The following is a 12,407-nucleotide window of genomic DNA, read 5'->3' on the forward strand; positions in this document are numbered from 1 at the left end:
TCAAATTTGGGTGGAAGAGAGCTTGTGGGAATTGGTTGTGCCGCTCATATTTTGAACAATGCTATACAAACTGCAGCCGACCGTGTACCAATTGATGTGCACACTTTTATCACCAAGATTTATTCATACTTTTATATACATACAGTGCGCGTTAATGAATTGAAAGAATTTTGTGAATTTGTGGACATCGAATATAAGAAAGTCTTGGGATACAGTGCCACACGATGGTTGGCGTTACGACCCGCGATTGAGCGCGTCCTACAAATATATCCTGCCTTAAAATCATATTTTGCCTCAAACGAGAAGAGCCCCACAATTATCACAAATTATTTGATAATTCAGAGACAGAGTCTTGGCTTTACTTTTTGCATAACGTGTCATCAATGTTCCACAATGCTATTTTGAAAATAGAAGGACAGGAGATTTCTATTATAGAAACTAGCAATATTTACAGTGACTTAAAAACAAAATTAGCTGACAGAAAAGCAAACGTTTTCTTGCCGTTACAGGTGCGGCAACATTTGAAGCAGCTTGAGGAAGAAGGCATATTAAAACCTGCTATTTTACTTGGATCCCAAAATCATAAGTATACAATTATGTACTAATCTACCCATATCAAATATTTGTTTTTTTTCGCAAAATTACTTTCATAATATATAATATAAATAAAAGAAGTACATTTTATTGTATTCTTTCACTTAAAGAAAAAAAAAGATAAGCATACTCCGCAATATTTTTCAACTTATATTCTACTACAGCGACTATTACTTATGCTGGCTAAGCTATTTTAAATGTCCTGGTTTTAAATTTGAAAAAAATGGTCACCTTAGCCTTTACGTATGTAGGACTATAAAATCCCTCTTGGCAAGAGGTACAGAATCACTTCCCTGTAAGGGGTTAATCAGGTCAATTAATCCAGCTGGCACCTGACCAGAAGGACCAATAGAGAAGGAAGAGACCTTCAAATGGGGGCGGGGAGGCGTTGTTTGTTCTCTTGTGTGTGTTCCCTCTTGAGACGAAAAGTGGGACCAAGCAGGTAACCCAGCTCCTCCTGAAATGATACATCTAAAATTACAGAAATTGTAAGTAACAGCAAGGAAATATGTTAGATTCTCTTTTGTTTTAGCTTGTGAAATTTTCCCTGTGCCGAGAGGGAGGTTTATTCCTGTTTTGTAACTTTGAAAATGAGCCTAGAGGGGAATCCTCTGTGTTTTAAATCTTTTTATTACCCTGTAAAATTACCTTCCATCCTGATTTCACAGAGGTGCTTCTTTTCCTTTTCCTTTTTATTTTATTTTTCTTTATGATAAAGTTCTTTTAAGAACTGGATTGGTTTTTAGTGTCCTAAATACCCAAGGATCTGGTCTGTGCCCACTTTGTTAACCTATCGGTTGGTATATTATTCTCAAGTCTCCCCCCAGGAAAGGGGGTGAAGGGGCTTGGGGGGGATATTTTGGGGGGAATAGGGCTCCAAGTGGCCCCTCCCTGAATGTTCGTTTAAATCACTTGGTGGTGGCAGCGATACTAAGGCTAGAAAGGAATTTGTGTCTTGGGGAAGTTTTTAACCTAAGCTGGTGGAATATAAACTTAGGGGGTCTTTCATGTGGGTCCCCACATCTGCACCCCAGAGTTCAGAGTGGGGAGAGAACCTGACAGCGCCTATGCACCCTGCCCCTCCCCAGAGCAATCCCATCTCCCCCAGGTGTGACACACTCTCCTGGCGCCAGGACGGGGGGGTTGGGGGCTGGTTTGTGGTTCTGTGTTTGTTACAAATCTGGAAGTTAACAGGATGCAAAATAACATCAAAGCTGCCTTAATGTGTCCCCTCCCCCTCCCAGTGCTGAGTCCCCTCTTCTCCCATATGTGGGTCTGGGCAGGGCAGCGGGACAGTAGCTTGATGAGATGGGGCTGCAGTGGGGAGAGGGCAGCGTCCCCCCTAAATCTTCCCTAGAAGCAGAGTTCTCTGGAGCTGGCGCTGGAGGGGGGTGAGTCTGTCGCCCCCTGGGGGGATGGTGCCCCATGGCTGCGGGGGGCTCTCACTGCGGGACTTCCTGGCTCATGTTGATCATGTCGTACACATTGGGCTGCAGCATCTGGTCATCCAGCTCGGCGTAGGTGCTGGAGTCAGGCTCCTTGGGGTGGGAGGGAAGAGAGTCACTCGTGTGTGTGTGTGTGTGGCATGCACCAAACATCCCCCCCACACACACAGAGCAGAGCCCATCTCCTCCAGCAGGGGGCAACAGGGGGACACACCCACCCCCTGCAATCCCAGCTGGTGTTCCCATAAACCCATCCCCATCCCAGCAGCCTGAACCCAAACCACTGAGTGTGTCAGGCAAGGTGTGTGGGGGGACTATGAGGGGGCTGCTGGACCCATGCAAGTCAAGGTTGGGGGTCAGACCCCCTGGGGGAACAGGGGACACTTACCAGGGTCTGCATCTCTTTCCCGTCGTCGATGTTGGAGTCTGCAGAACAGAGACACCTGCTGAGCTGCACCCCCGGCCGGCCCAGAGCAGAACCCCACACCCAGCTCCGACCCCCACATCCAGCCAGGGGGCTCAGAGCCCAGCACAGCCACCCCTCCCCCTCCCCACAGCATGGGCCAGGGTCATTAGCCCCGTGTTACAGAGAGGAAAACTGAGGCACAGAGACAGGGGCAGAGTCCAGGGGGTTATGGTGGGGGGGCTCGGAGCCAGGATTCCTGGGTCATCACCCTAGCTCTGGGCAGGGAGTGGGGTCTAGTGGTTAGAGCAGGGGGGTGGGAGCCAGGAGTGGATGGGGATTCCCTGCAGGTCACTGGCTGGTCTGATGGAGAAGTGAAGGGGGGGACACAAAAGCCCCAGGCCTGGGATGGGAGCGGGGGGAGGGGGAACACAGAGGCAGGCCCTGAACTAGAGGGGAAGGGGAGCCACCAAAAGCCCCTCCCTTCCCCAGGGGTCCTGCCCCACCCCGGTACCGCTCGTGTGTGTTACTCACAGACGGGATCTTCCTGAGCCGGGGTCTTGAACACCGCCAAGGGGCTGGTGCTAAAAGAGAGAAAATCCCTTTGTAAATGTCATAGCCCCCACACCCGCAGGGAGATTCCACAACACACCCAGAGAGCCCCCCATCCTGCCTCATACTGAACCCTGTTCCCTAACTCCCCTGCCCCCCTCCCCAACCACTAGACCCCACTTCCCTCCCAGATCAGGGAGCAACCCAGGTGTCCTGGCTCCCAGCTCCCCTGCTCTAACCACTAGACCCCACTCCCCTCCCCAAGGTGGGACAGAACCCAGGAGTCCTGGGGCAGGTAGATCGGGGGTGGGGAGCGGAGCTGGGGTCTCACCTGCTCTGTCTTGGGGCTGGTCCTGTCCCTGCAGAGACATGAAGCAGAATCGTCCATGAGTCGACCCGGATCTCGTGTACTATAGGGCAGCTGGGATGGGGGGCCCAATACAGATGTGATTTGCCACCCCCTCCAGCTGCTGAGCCTGGATACCCTAGAGACAGGTTCCTGCCCCCTGCAGCCCAGCGCCCCCTAGTGAGTCCCTGCCCCACCCCCTGCAGCACAGCGCCCCCTAGTGCTGCCCAGGGGCTTTGGGGCCAGCTCTCCCTGCCAGGGGAGATGCCCCCTGCTGGCCCCTGCCCCACCCCCTGGGTTTCCTTCCCCGTCTCCCATCCAAGCCGTGACCCCTTCCCAGCCCGGCTTAGCAGTGGGTTTAACCCTTCCCTCGCTGGGCGGGGCACTCACTTCCTCGGGTTCTTCTGTAGCGGACGAAGGCCACGAGGAGGAGAAGCAGGAGGAGGCCGGTGGCCGCTGCGCTCACCCCGGCGATGATGGGACGGGTCAGACCCGGTGCTGCGTTTGGTTCCGATCCACCTGGGAAGCAGCACCAGGCCCTGAGCACCGTGAGCATCTGGTTCGTTATCTGCTGCCCCAATCTCTCCCCCTCGAGGACCCAGGGACCCACAGCAGAACATTCTATGGGGCTGGGGGGTGGGCAGGAGCAGAGGGGATTCTGGGTAATAGTGGTCGGGGGTTCACTCCCAATGGCAGAGGGCTGTACTGGGGTCGGGGCAGGGTGTGTGTGGGGCTGTACCTCAGGCCCCATGTACCCTGTGAAGCCAGCTGGGCCTGTATCCTTCAGGCCTAGCTCATGTTACAGTCTGCATACCTGCCTCTCACCTAAAATCCTCCCTGCTCTCCCATCCTCCCTGCTCTCCCATCCCCCACATAGACAGTCCCTACTCCACCACATCTCTCCCCCCTCCAAGACTGAACTGAGCGGGGTCACTTTGCCCAGGACAGCGCGTCCGCTATCAGGTTGGAACTTCCCTTCACGTGGACCACGTCCATGTCATAGTCCTGCAGGAGCAGGCTCCACCTCAGGAGCTTGGCGTTGGCTCCTTTCATCTGGTGCAGCCAGGTCAGGGGAGAGTGGTTGGTGTACAGGGTGAAGTGGCGCCCAAAGAGATATGGCTCCAGTTTCTTAAGGGCCCACACCATGGCCAGGCATTCCTTCTCGATGGCCGCGTAGTTCTGCTCCCGGGGTAGCAACTTCTTGCTCAGGTACACAATGGGGTGTCTCTCCCCTTTTTCATTCTCCTGCATCAACACCGCCCCCAGGCCCAAGTCTGAGGCGTCGGTGAACACCAGAAAGGGCTTGTCAAAGTCTGGGTTTGCCAGAACTGGGCCACTAACCAGAGCCTCCTTCAGTGCCTGGAGAGCCTCCTGGCACTGCTCGGTCCAGACCACCTTGTCTGGCTTCCCCTTCTTGCACAGCTCAGTGATGGGGGCGGCGATGGCGCTAAAGTGGGGCACGAACCTTCCCGCCATCCCGATAAAGGCCTGGACCTGCTTTTTGGTCTGGGGAGCGGGCCAGTCTCTGATCACCTCCACCTTGGCTGGTTCTGGCTTTAGGCAGCCGCTCCCCACCCGATGGCCCAGGTAAGATACTTCCGCCATCCCCACCTTGCACTTCTCAGCCTTTACGGTTAGCCCAGCCTCCCGGAGTCGGTCCAGCACTTGTCTAACCTGGAGCACGTGGTCCTCCCAGGTCTGGCTGAAGACGCAGATGTCGTCAATATACGCCACGGCAAAACTCTCCATCCCCCTCAGTAGCTGATCCACCAGACGCTGGAAGGTGGCCGGCGCTCCCTTGAGGCCGAAGGGCAGGGTCAGAAACTCATAGAGCCCCAGGGGGGTGATAAAGGCTGATTTCAGCCTGGCATCTGCGTCCAGCGGCACTTGCCAGTAGCCTTTGGTAAGATCCATGGTGGTGAGGTACCGAGCACCTCCCAGCTTGTCCAGGAGCTCGTCAGGCCTTGGCATGGGGTAGGCATCCGATACGGTGATTGCATTGAGCTTTCGATAGTCCACACAGAACCGGATCGACCCGTCCTTCTTGGGGACCAGCACCACTGGGGAGGCCCAGGGGCTGGCGGACGGCTGGATCATCCCCAAGGCCAGCATGTCCCTGACCTCTCTTTCTAAGTCCTGGGCAGTTTTCCCGGTACCCGAAAAGGGGAGCATCTTATAGGGGAATGTGACCCAGTCTCCATCCGGTGGACAGTCAAATTAGTGCGTCCAGGTTGGTTGGAAAACAGCTGTTGGTACAGATGCAGCACCCCTCTGATCTCAGCCTGCTGGGCCGGAGCCAGCTGATCAGAGAGGGGAATCGCCTCCAGGGGGAAACCAGCCTTTGTCCCTGGGAATAGATCCACTAAAGGGTCATCCCCCGGCTCCTCCCAATGCCCACACACGGCCAACACCATATTCCCCCGGTCATAATATGGCTTCATCATATTCACATGGTACACCCGGCGGTGGTGCGCCCGGTTCGACAGCTCCACCACATAGTTTACCTCATTCAGTTGCTGGACAACCTTGAAGGGCCCTTCCCAGGCGGCCTGGAGTTTGTTTTTCCTTACGGGGATGAGAACCATCACTTGATCCCCGGTGGCGAAGGCGCGGGCCCGCGTCGTGCGGTCGTACCAGACCTTCTGCTTCCTCTGGGCTCGGGCCAGAGTCTTCCTGGCCAGGCCCATGAGCTCAGCAAGTCTTTCCCGGAAGGTCAGGACATACTCCACCACTGACTCGCCATCGGGAGCGGCCTTCTCCTCCCATTCGTCTCTCATCAGGTCCAGGGGCCCCCTTACCCGCCTTCCATACAACAGTTCGAAAGGCGAGAACCCAGTTGACTCCTGGGGTACCTCCCGGTACGCAAACAGCAGGTGAGGTAAATACTTGTCCCAGTCCTGTGGGTGCTGGTGCATAAATGTTTTCAGCATCATCTTTAGCGTCCCGTTAAACCTCTCCACGAGCCCGTTGGTCTGGGGGTGATACGCTGAGGCCCAGCTGGGTCGGACACCACATTTCCTCCACAGGGACTGGAGCAGGTTCGACATGAAGTTGGACCCCTGGTCCGTTAAGACTTCCTTGGGGAACCCCACCCGGCTGAAAATGGTCAGCAGCGCATCTGCCACGGTGTCTGCTTTGATCGAGGACAAGGCCACCGCCTCGGGGTAGCGAGTGGCGAAATCTACCACCACCAGGATGTGTTTCTTCCTTGACCGGGTCGCCTTGCTGAGCGGGCCCACCATGTCTATGGCCACCTTCTGGAAAGGTTCTTCTATGATGGGCAAAGGCCTCAAAGCTGCTTTCCCCTTGTCCCGGGCCTTCCCCACCCTCTGGCAGGGGTCACAGGATTGGCAGTACTGTCGGACATGGGTAAAGACCCCAGGCCAGTAAAAGTTCTGTAGCAGCCTCTGCCTGGTGCGCCGGATTCCCTGGTGCCCTGCGAGGGGGTGTCACGGAGTGTGGGGGAGTCCGGCCCTGCACCCCTCTTCCTGAACTCACAGTGACTCTCAGCCAGCCAGTAAAACAGAAGGTTTATTGAACAACAGGAACACAGGTTACAGCCCAGCTTGTGTGCAGAGCCAGGACCCCTCAATCTGGCCTTTCTGGGGGTTCAGGGTGCTTGGATCCCAGCCTAGGATCCCCTGAAACCCCACCTCCCAGCTCCCAAAACCGAAGACTGATTCCACTTCCCCCCTCCCTTTGTCTAGCTACCGCCAGAGGTGAGACCTCCCCTCCCCCAGCCAGGCTCATGTTACAGCTGCAGACCTGTCTCTGCCTACCAAGCACACAGACAGCCCCTGCTCCATCACACCTCTCCCCCCTCCGAGACTGAACTGAGCGGGGTCACTGCCCAGTGACACGGGGAAGTTCGGGGCCCCCTCTCCGGGACAGCGCGTCTGCTATCAGGTTGGCACTTCCCTTTACGTGGACCACGTCCATGTCATAGTCCTGCAGGAGCAGGCTCCACCTCAGGAGCTTGGCGTTGGCTCCTTTCATCTGGTGCAGCCAGGTCAGGGGAGAGTGGTCGGTGTACACGGTGAAGTGGCGCCCAAAGAGATATGGCTCCAGTTTCTTCAGGGCCCACACCATGGCCAGGCATTCCTTCTCGATGGCCGCGTAGTTCTGCTCCCGGGGTAGCAACTTCTTGCTCAGGTACACGATGGGGTGTCTCTCCCCCTTTTCATCCTCCTGCATCAACACCGCCCCCAGCCCTGTGTCTGAGGCGTCGGTGAACACCATAAAGGGCTTGTCAAAGTTTGGGTTTGCCAGAACTGGGCCTTTGAGCAGAGCCTCCTTCAGCTCCTGGAGAGCCTGCTGGCACTGCTCGGTCCAGACCACCTTGTCTGGCTTCCCCTTCTTGCACAGCTCAGTGATGGGTGCGGCTATGGCACTAAAGTGGGGCACGAACCTTCGATAGTACCCCGCCATCCCAATAAAGGCCTGGACCTGCTTTTTGGTCTGGGAGCGGGCCAGTCTCTGATCGCCTCCACCTTGGCCGGTTCCGGCTTTAGGCAGCCGCTCCCCACCCGATGGCCCAGGTAAGATACTTCAGCCATCCCCACCTTGCACTTCTCAGCCTTTACGGTTAACCCAGCCTCCCGGAGTCGGTCCAGCACTTGTCTAACCTGGAGCACGTGGTCCTCCCAGGTCTGGCTGAAGACGCAGATGTCATCAATATACGCCACAGCAAAACTCTCCATCCCCCTCAGTAGCTGATCCACCAGGCGCTGGAAGGTGGCCGGCGCTCCCTTGAGGCCGAAGGGCAGGGTCAGAAACTCGTAGAGACCCAGAGGGGTGATAAAGGCCGATTTCAGCCTGGCATCTGCGTCCAGCGGCACTTGCCAGTAGCCCTTGGTAAGATCCATGGTGGTGAGGTACCGAGCACCTCCTAGCTTGTCTAGGAGCTCGTCAGGCCTTGGCATGGGGTAGGCATCAGATACGGTGATGGCATTGAGCTTTCGATAGTCCACACAGAACCGGATCGACCCGTCCTTCTTGGGGACCAGCACCACTGGGGAGGCCCAGGGGCTGGCGGACGGCTGAATCACCCCTAAAGCCAGCATGTCCCTGACCTCCCTTTCCAGGTCCTGGGCAGTCTTCCCGGTAACCCGAAAAGGGGAGCAGCGTATCGGGGTGTGTGCCCCAGTCTCCACCCGGTGGACGGTCAAATTAGTGCGCCCAGGCTGGTTGGAAAACAACTGTCGGTACAGTTGCAGCACCCCTCTGATCTCAGCATGCTGAGCCGGGGTCAGCTGATCTGAGAGGGGAATCGCCGCAAGGGGGGAACCAGCCTTTGTCCCTGGGAATAGATCCACTAGAGGGTCATCCCCCGGCTCCTCCCAGTGCCCACACACGGCCAGCACCATATTCCCTCGGTCATAATATGGCTTCATCATATTCACATGGTACACCCGGCGGTGATGAGCCCGGTTCGACAGCTCCACCACATAGTTTACCTCATTTAGTTGCTTGACAACCTTGAAGGGCCCTTCCCAGGCAGCCTGGAGTTTGTTGTTCCTCACGGGGATGAGAACCATCACTTGGTCCCCGGTGGCGAAGGCGCGGGCCCGCGCCGTGCGGTCGTACCAGACCTTCTGCTTCCTCTGGGCTCGGGCCAGATTCTCCCTGGCCAGGCCCATGAGCTCGGTAAGTCTTTCCCGGAAGGTCAGGACATACTCCACCACCGACTCTCCATCGGGAGCGGCCTTCCCCTCCCATTCGTCTCTCATCAGGTCCAGGGGCCCCCTTACCCGCCTTCCATATAACAGTTCGAAAGGCGAAAACCCAGTAGACTCCTGGGGTACCTCCCTGTACGCAAACAGCAGGTGAGGTAAGTACTTGTCCCAGTCCTGTGGGTGCTGGTGCATGAATGTTTTTAGCATCATCTTTAGCGTCCCGTTGAACCTCTCCACCAGCCCGTTGGTCTGGGGGTGGTACGCTGAGGCCCAGCTGGGTCGGACCCCACATTTCTCCCACAGGGACTGGAGCAGCTTCGACATGAAGTTGGACCCCTGGTCCGTTAAGACTTCCTGGGGGAACCCCACCCGGCTGAAAATGGTCAGCAGCGCATCCGCCACGGTGTCTGCTTCGGTAGAGGACAAGGCCACCGCCTCGGGGTATCGAGTGGCGAAATCTACCACCACCAGGATGTATTTCTTCCCTGACCGGGTCGCCTTGCTGAGAGGCCCCACCATGTCCATGGCCACCTTCTGGAAAGGCTCTTCTATGATGGGCAAAGGCCTCAGAGCTGCTTTCCCCTTGTCCTGGGCCTTCCCCACCCGCTGGCAGGGGTCACAGGATTGGCAGTACTGCCGGACATGGGTAAAGACCCCAGGCCAGTAAAAGTTCTGTAGCAGCCTCTGCCTGGTGCACCGGATTCCCTGGTGCCCTGCGAGGGGGATGTCATGGGCCAGGTACAGCAGCTTGTGGCGAAACTTCTGGGGAACCACCAGCTGCCTCCTAATGCCCCATGCCTCCACCTCCCCGGGGGGAGCCCATTCCCGGTACAGGAACCCCTTCTCCCACAGGAACCTCTCCTTGCAACCTCTCCTCATGGTCTGTGCTGCATTGAGGTCAGCCCGGTCCCTGGGCTTCTGCAAGGAGGGATCTTTCTGCACCTCGGCCCGGAACTCAGCAGCTGGGACAGGGATGGGGATCTGCTCTCTCTCACCGGCTGGGTCTGAGGCCGCAGCCTCTCTGGGTCGTGTCTCTGGGCGTTCCCTCCCCGCCAGGCACTCGGGCAGAGTACTTTCCCCGTTGTCAGGGCGCAGTGCCCTGCGCCGACTCTGACTACGGGTCACGACCAGGGCACCCCGGGTATTGCCGGGCCAGGTCTCGAGGTCCCCCCCCATTAGCACCTCTGTGGGCAAATGGGGGTGCACTCCCACATCCTTGGGGCCCTCCTTGTCCCCCCACTTCAGGTGCACCCTCGCCACGGGCACCTTGAATGGGGTCCTGCTCACGCCCATCAGGGTCAGGTAGGTATCAGGCACCATCCGATTTGGGGCCACCACCTTGGGCCGGGCCAGCGTCACCTCTGCGCCTGTGTCCCAGTACCCAGTGACCTTCTTCCCATCCACCTCCAGGGGAACAAGGCACTCGCTCCGGAGGGGCAGCCCCGTGGCCACCCTGTAGCAGAACCTTGTGTCCGGAGCATCCAGCCCCCCAGGGGCGCTGACCTGGGGCCCTCCTCCCTCCTTCCCAGGTGGGACGCTGCCAGCCCCCCTCTCTTGGGCATGTTGCCCCTCCTCCGATTGGGTCTTTACCCAGTCAACCCTCTGCGGGTTGGGTCTGCTCGGTCTGTCTCTGAGCTTGGGGCACTGGGCCCGTATGTGGCCTTGCTGGCCACAGTGGAAGCAGCCCATGTCTCGTGGGTCCCCTCGAGGGGGTCGGGTGGACCTGACGCTGGACGTTCCCCTTTTGTGGGGGTTCTCCAAAGGGCCCCGCTGGGAGGTCCCGTGGTGACTCTCTCTCTGCGTTGAGGCAGGCCTGCTCCCTCGAGACTCCTCCCTGCCATCCCCCGCCCGACTGTCCATGTATTGGTCGGCCAGCCGGCCTGCATGCTGCGGGTTCTCCGGCTTCTGGTCCATCAGCCACTGCTTCAGGTCGGATGGGCACTGCTCATACAGGTGCTCCAGTACGACTAGGTCAAGCAGGTCCTCTCTAGTTTGGGCCCCGGCTGTCCACTTGCGGGCATATCCCTGCGCCCGGTTGACCAGTTGCAGGTATGTGCCCTCTTCCGGTACATCTCCGGGGTCAGCCCAAACTCGCGGAGCAGGGCCTCTTTGAACAGGTTGTAGTACCGCGCCTCCGCCCCTCTCATTCGGCTGTACACCTCCACGGCGGTGGAGTCCAGTAAGGGGGTGAGGCACCGGATCCTGTCTGCGGGGTCAACCTGGTGCAGCTCGCAGGCATTCTCGAAGGCCGTCAGGAAGGTGTCTATGTCCTCCCCCTCCTTACGCCGGGCCAGGAAGTTCTTATCGAAGCTCTTTGTAGGCTTGGGCCCCTCCTCACTCGCCGCAGCCGGGGCCTCCCTGTTGTTCAGCTGGGCCATGGCCAGCTCATGGTTGCGCTGCTTCTCCCTGTCCTCGAATTCGCGTTGCTTCTCCTTTTCCCTTGCCTCGAATTCGCGTTGCTTCTCCTTCTCTCTTTCCTCGAATTCGCGTTGCCTTTGTCTTTCCTCATATGCCCTCAGCTCCTTACGCTCCTCCATCTCTTTCAATTGTATCTCTCTCTCCAAGTCCAGCCGCCTGCGCTCCACGGAGGCCGAGCCTCGCCGGGACGATCCTCTGCTGGCCGGGGGGGTCACGGAGCCCTCGGTAGCTGGGCTCCTCCTCCCCCTCCCCCTAGGCCTAGGGGTGGGAGGTCTCGGGATGCCCTCAGCAGCTGGCTGACCACTCCCAGTGGGTACAGACACTGGTGCCTGCGCTGCATCTGCCGGGCTGCTTCCCTCAGAGACCGGGTCCGGTTCATTGACGCGGTCTCTCTCCTCCAGACGGGCAATCAGCTGGGCCTTGGTGAGCTTCCCACAGCGCAGCCCCCTCTGCTTGCACTGCTCCACCAAGTCGCACTTGCGCTGCGTGGAATACATCTTCCTGCTGGCCGCTCGCAGGCTGGGGTGTTCGCCACTCCCCATGGGTTCCAGGGGGACCCCTAGTGTGCCAGTCCTTGAGGTCACCGCCTCTCTGCCAGGGTCGAGCTGCAGACTCCTCCGCCCCTGGGATCGCTCGCTGTGATCCCCCGGGGGACCCTGTTACTGCAAAGTCCTGCTCCCTGGCCACACTCTCCCAGGGGTTAATCGCCCCTTCGTTTTACTGCTCCCCAGTCACTTACTGCAGGAAGCGCCGTCCACGGGGTGCCGCCGATCCCACCGCTGCCACCAGTTGTCACGGAGTGTGGGGGAGTCCGGCCCTGCACCCCTCTTCCTGAACTCACAGTGACTCTCAGCCAGCCAGTAAAACAGAAGGTTTATTGAACAACAGGAACACAGGTTACAGCCCAGCTTGTGTGCAGAGCCAGGACCCCTCAATCTGGCCTTTCTGGGGGTTCAGGGTGCTTGGATCCCAGC

Source organism: Mauremys mutica, chromosome 15 (genome assembly GCF_020497125.1).
Source record: "Mauremys mutica isolate MM-2020 ecotype Southern chromosome 15, ASM2049712v1, whole genome shotgun sequence".
NCBI lineage: Eukaryota > Metazoa > Chordata > Testudines > Geoemydidae > Mauremys > Mauremys mutica.